Here is a 6,000-nt window from a genome sequence, read left to right as displayed (position 1 = left end):
GAGGACTCTACCCCGCCCAGCCCTCCGTGTGCACACAACAAAGGGCCTGGACGCCCCCCACCACTCAGCCCGCCTGGGGGTTCCCGGAGCCTCCAGGATTGCGGGGTCCCCCGGGCTGGAGGGGGTCAGGCCAGGCCTGGGGTTGCTCCTGGCCTCCCTGTCTCCGCCTCTGTCCCCGTTCCTGTCCTACAGCACCCTCCGAGCAGTGTCCCCCGCACACACCCGGGACAAGCCCCTTACTAAGCTTCCCACTTCGGTCCCGACTCGACTGAACCTGGACACCGTGGAAGATGCTGACAGCAAGATTCAGCCTGGCCAGGGGCCTCGGGGCCACCCGGAGTCCCCGAGGGGGCTTGGCAAGCCGCACCGTGCACCAGTTTTGCAATGCAAGCATTTTATTGAAGTGCAGCGCGCCCATAGAGAAGTGCCCAGTGCGGGGGTGTGTGACCAGCACGGAGGGTGGGCAGAGCGCCCCCTCGGGGCCCCTGCCCATCACTGCGCCCACTGTGTTTGTGTGTGACCATCTCGGACCTGGCATGGCACCCGGGAGACCTGGATGGCCAGAGGGTGGCCGCTGTTGCTCTCCGTCCCTGCAGAGCAGACCACGGTGGGGGACAGGCACAGCGGACTGAGTGCTTTCCTGTTTGGGCTGGACACGAGCAGGGCTGCTGTAGCACCCTGTGTGTGCCTGTTGGTGGACACAGGTACCCATGTGCTGAGCAGGTAGCTGGGCCTGAGTTGCTGCTGGACTGTAGGGTGTGTCCGTTTTCATGCCACCAGCAAGTCCCCAGTGGGCCCCCTGTTTACGAAATCCCCAGTGTGGGAGGACCAGCAGCCACAGGTGGAGGGACGAGGCCAGAGAGAGGCGACACATGTGACATATTAGGGATTGATGGACAGAGCTTGTCTTGGGGGGGGAGGGGGCAGCAAGACAGGCTCCTGTCACCTCGAGGCAGATTATGTCACAGCTAGACAGGGGGCCACGGCCCGCTGGAAGGTGCCTGGACTTGCTTGAGCAAGGCATCAGTTGGAAGACGTTCCAGGCGCCCGTGCTAGAAGCGAGTTGCTTGGCAAGCTGGCTTAATGCCTCTGTTTATCCTCTGGGGTCTGGGGTGGAGTGCCAGGCTCACTGGTGGGCAGTCCTGCCGAGCCGGATCCCCGCACCCACGGAGCCGCCGCGAATGTTGTGTCACATCGGGCGTAGCCTGGGACTTCAGGTCTGCGAGCCCTGACCACAGCTCCCCTCCTCTCGGCGCCTGGCCAGGATGCTGTGCAGGGAAGGGCCCCACACGGTGCCCTGGGTCGTCCTGGCCGAACCGCTGTCATCTGGCGAGGGCACAGAGGTGAGCGTGCACACCCGCGGCTCCTGGAGCCCAGGGAGGGCTCGTCTCCCCCAGTACGTCTCTGGCCCCACTCTGTGCGCTGCCTGAGTGCCTCAGGGTGACCAAGTGATTATCTGTCAGTGTCTCAGAGGCCTGGGGACCCCGCCTTGCAGCTCTCTCTGCCCATACACCCAGCAGACGGCCTGGCACGCGGAAGGGAGGGAGATGGGGAAGGGAGGGAGGTGGGGGACAGTGGTGAGCCGAGGACAGGGAGGAAACTGCACTGCGCCGGCTCCTGAACCTGAAGCCCACAGCGATTCCCACTGTGAAGGAGATGGTGGCGTCGTTTCAGCCAGGTGAGCCCGTCCAGGGAGCAGACCACCTGTGTCTGCCAGGCAGGGCCCCCCTCCCTGGCGCTGAGACAGGTAGGGCCCCCAGCTCCTGTGACCAGAGGGCTGCCTGCTGCAGGTGCCACATCCATTGCAGGCTGTTGACAGGTCTGGCAAGTGACCTGCCCTGCCCGCAGGCCTGGGACTGGCCGAGAAGAGGCAGAATCTCTGTAGCTAGAGGTTTGGGGGGCTATAAGCACAGCTGTGGTCTGGGCTGGCTTGAGGGTACCCCTAGAGGTACATGTGTTGGCAGGTGGTGACCCCTTTGAGAGGTGGGGCCTAGTGGGAGGTCACTGGGTCACTGGGGTCCTTACCCTCAGAAGGGTTGATGCTGGGCTCTTGGGGTGAGCCTTCCCAGAGCCAGCTGTTACAAGAGAGCAAGAATGGTCCCTGGCTGGGCTCCAGCATCCCATCTCAGGGCTCCGGCATCTACACAGCCATGGAGACCCTCAGCAGAGGTCAAGTCCACAGACCCAAGCAACCTCAGACTTGGAGCCTCCGAAACCGAGGACAAAGGGAACCTCTTTCCCTAGGGAGGTGCCCAGCCTCCGGTGTTCTGTGACCGAGAGCAGAGCTCAGAGCGGCCACCACAGCGCCCCCAGGCTCACAATCAGGATTCAGGGAGGATCCGGGCGGTTTGTCCTTGGTGAGCCAAGTCACCCTGCCCAGGGGCCAATACCCTCAGAGACGGGGGGCAGGCCCTGTGTTTCCACAAGCCAGGCTTTCGCCACGACCTCAGTGTGAACTCCACCCTGGGCTTGGGCCACACGACAGCCCTGGCTGCAGGGGCCGGGGAAGGAGAGGTGGGTGGGTGGACGGGAGTGGCTACAGAGCCCACCAGCGTGCAGACTGCCCGCCTTCAAGTTGGCTGCGGCTCCCGGAATCGAGTGGGAAACAGACAGGTTCAGTGGAGGGGGATGAGGTGTCCCCAGCAGAGCTACACCAAGCGGCTGTGCTCCCCGGAGGAGCCCACGGCAGCACCCCGTGTGCCTCTTGAATGGCCACCCTGGCGTCGCTGGAGAGATTTCCGGCCGGTTCTGTGCAGGCGGACTCCAGGGGCACAGCCTCGCCCCTCAGAGGCCTCGGCTGCTGGCGCAGGGCGTGGCCCCGGGACCTAGACGGGAGTTCGGAGTTCGGTCCCATCTAAGTCGAGGCTACCTTCTGCGTATTGACTTGATCTCATTTCTGCTTTTAACTGCACTCAGGTGTCTTTTACAGAACTGCTCAGCCTGCATCGGGTGGATTTGGGCTTGGGATTCTGGTTTTTGGAAGGAGCTCCAGAAAAATCTGCAGACCCTGGGCAGGTGCCCCCCGGTGGGCAGGTGCCCCCGGCGCTGCAAAGGAGCTGGGTTCCAACTTTTCAGCTAAGGGCCCCTCACCACCCGCTGGTCCTTGTATCTCCAGACCTGTAACCACGCCCCCAGGTTAAGAGGACCTTGACCCGTAGGCCAGAACCTGGCACCAGCAGTCTTGCAAATACACAGAGTTCCACCAGTCCAAACAAAATCAGCCAGCCCAAAGCAGATGGAGCGCTGCCAACACAGGGGTCTGTGGCTCCCCATTCCTTCAGGCAAACTCCTCCCAGGGCTCAGGCCTTCACTCCCCCCAGTTTTGTAGGAAGCTGGGAACCTGGACTTGACCAGGTGGTGATGAGTGTCCCCACGTTGTGCCTTGAGCCCTGGAGGAGGAAGGAGGCAGGCAGATGACCCTCCTACATGTTGGGGGGAGGAGTCAGCCGCGGGTACTGGCAAAGCTTGGAGGAGGGGTGGCCCCTCCACCTTCTGGGGGCCGGGGCCAGGAAGCGTCCTGTAGTGAGACATAATACACGTGCCGTACAGTTCACCCAATGAAACAATTTCATGGTTCTTGGGAAACGTGGGGACATGTGGAGTCCATTTCAGAACATTGTCATCGCCCTGTAAGAAACCCCCAGGCCCTCAGCTATCACCCTCTGCTCGTCCATCCTCCCGACCCCTGGCCTGAGACCCACTGACCCACTCTGCTCCTGGCTTTCTTATTCTGCACTCCCGGGTGACCGTGTGCTGAGTCTCCGCTCGGTGTGGCATCTCTGAGGCTCCTCCCCACCACAGCCAGCACCGGTGCTCTGCCCCTCCTGATGGCTGTCAGGTGGGCATCACGCAGTTTGTCTCTCCGCTCGTCAGCTGATGGGCATCTGAGTTGCTTCCCTGAATGACGTGGCTTTAATCACTCGTGTGCGAGTTTTGTGTAGACGTGGGTTTCTGTTTTTCCAGGAGTGGAATTGCGGGGTGGTGGAGTAACGCTCCGTGATTGTCTGAAACCGCCAGAAGCTGTTTGCACAGTGATGCACCCTCTTAGACCCCTCAGCCGTGCAGACCGCCCCAGCGCTGTTCCTCCGGGATTCTGGTCCACGCCGTCTTTTCTCGGTGTTGTTGTTCTTTATTTGTTTATTCTCTCATTTATTTTTAACACTGCAAACATGTACTGCTTAGTCAGGGGCATTTGCCACTTAGCTGTCTGGGAGAGAAGTCTGTTCAGATCCTTGTCCTGTTTTCAATTGAGTCATTTTTGCCTCTGTTTTTAGTTGTAAGGGTTCCTTTTACCTTTGAGATGCGGACTCTGCACCAGACACACGATTGGCAGTTTTTATCCTGTAGGTTGTCACTTCCTCAGTAGCGTCCTTTGAAACACAAGAGTCTGACGCAATCCCAATCCTCTATTTGTTTCTTCTGTTGCTCATTGCAGAGTTCTAAGGACCGAAAAGGAGCAGGATCTAGCTTCAACTTGTTCAAGAATCTCCTGCTCTGTGGGGAAAGAGTTTTGTGACAGCAAGAGTGAAAGTACACCTCTCTCTATCTCTCCTCTTTCTGTGTAACTCTGACTTTCAAATAAATAAATAAATATTTAAAAAAAGGGGGGGGGGGCCGGCTCTGTGGCGCAGTGGGTTAACACCCTGGCCTACAGCGCCGGCATCCCATATGGGAGCCGGTTCTAGTCCCGGCTGCTCTTCTTCCAATCCAGCTCTCTATGGCCTGGGAAAGCAGTAGAGGATGGCCCAACTCCTTAGGCCCCTGCACCTGCGTGGGAGACCTGGAAGAAGCTCCTGGATCCTGGCTTCGGATCGGCACAGTTCCAGCCATTGCAGCCATCTGGGGAGTGAGCCATCGGACAGAAGACCTCTCTCTCTGCCTCTCCTTTCTCTGTGTAACTCTGACTTTCAAATAAATAAATAAATCTTTAAAAAAAAAAAAGGTGAAAATACAGAGACGGGTTAGAGACCCCACTCAAACTTGCTGAAGCTGCAAAAGTGTTTGATGGTGGGGCCACTGAGAGGTGATTAAGATGTGATTAGGTCATGGGGGGCGGGGGAGCCCTCCAAACTGAATCCGAGAGTGTTGCTGTGGATTCATTCTGAGAGGAGGAGTGCTGTGGGGTCAAGAGGTGCGGAGCCACCACACAGACCCCGGGAGTCGGGTGAAAGTGGGCCAGAGGCGAGCAGCCTACAGACTCGTTTATTTCAGTTGGTGCAGCAGCCTAAATAGCCAAGACAGCCAATCTGGTCAAGGGGCGGTCTATGCCCTAACCAATCACAGCCTGTTGCCAGGCAGGCTCTGTTGCCAGCGGCCATCTTGGCATGGCCTTCTATTCCATCACACCAGTGGCTTCACTGCACCACAGACCGATAGAGGTGATGCAGACAAGGGGACCCCCGCACAAGTCTGCACTTGGAGTTGCCCACACCATGGGCCAAGAACCAATCCCTTCTCTTTGTAAGGTGGCCTGCTTTAGGTATTTTGTTACAGGGGCAAAGAACTGATCAATACAGGGCTGAAATGTCACAGGGAAAGGAAACCAAGCCCCGAGCAGTGCCCAGGGCTGTCCAACAGTGGCATACCTAGTTACTAGAACCATCAAACACATTTGCAGCTGCGTTTCCACTGTGTGGCGTTGGGGTTTCAGCTCCTGAGTGAGTCTGGGGACAAACCGTGATACAGCCATCATAGCCCCACTTTGGCTTCCTCCCGCTCCAGCGTCTTCCTCCATGGCTTTCCCTCATGCCGCAAGGGGGCTTCCCGGAGCCAACGGGGCTCCCCACGTCCACACAGGACAACACTGCTCTCCCTCTTCCAAATCAGAGCTTCACCCTCACTGGTCTTATCCAGCCAGTGCTCACCCTGCACCATCACGGGGGTGTTGGGAATGCTGCTCGCCTCTTGGCGTAGTTGTAGGTGCGGAGATCAGCTCTTTCCTGAACCCGTATCTATGGCAAGACACACAGAGCTGTGCTGGCTGCACGGGAGCTTGGGTGG

Source organism: Lepus europaeus, chromosome 13 (genome assembly GCF_033115175.1).
Source record: "Lepus europaeus isolate LE1 chromosome 13, mLepTim1.pri, whole genome shotgun sequence".
In the NCBI taxonomy this organism is placed as follows: Eukaryota; Metazoa; Chordata; class Mammalia; order Lagomorpha; family Leporidae; genus Lepus; species Lepus europaeus.
Note: the sequence above shows the minus strand (reverse complement) of the source record.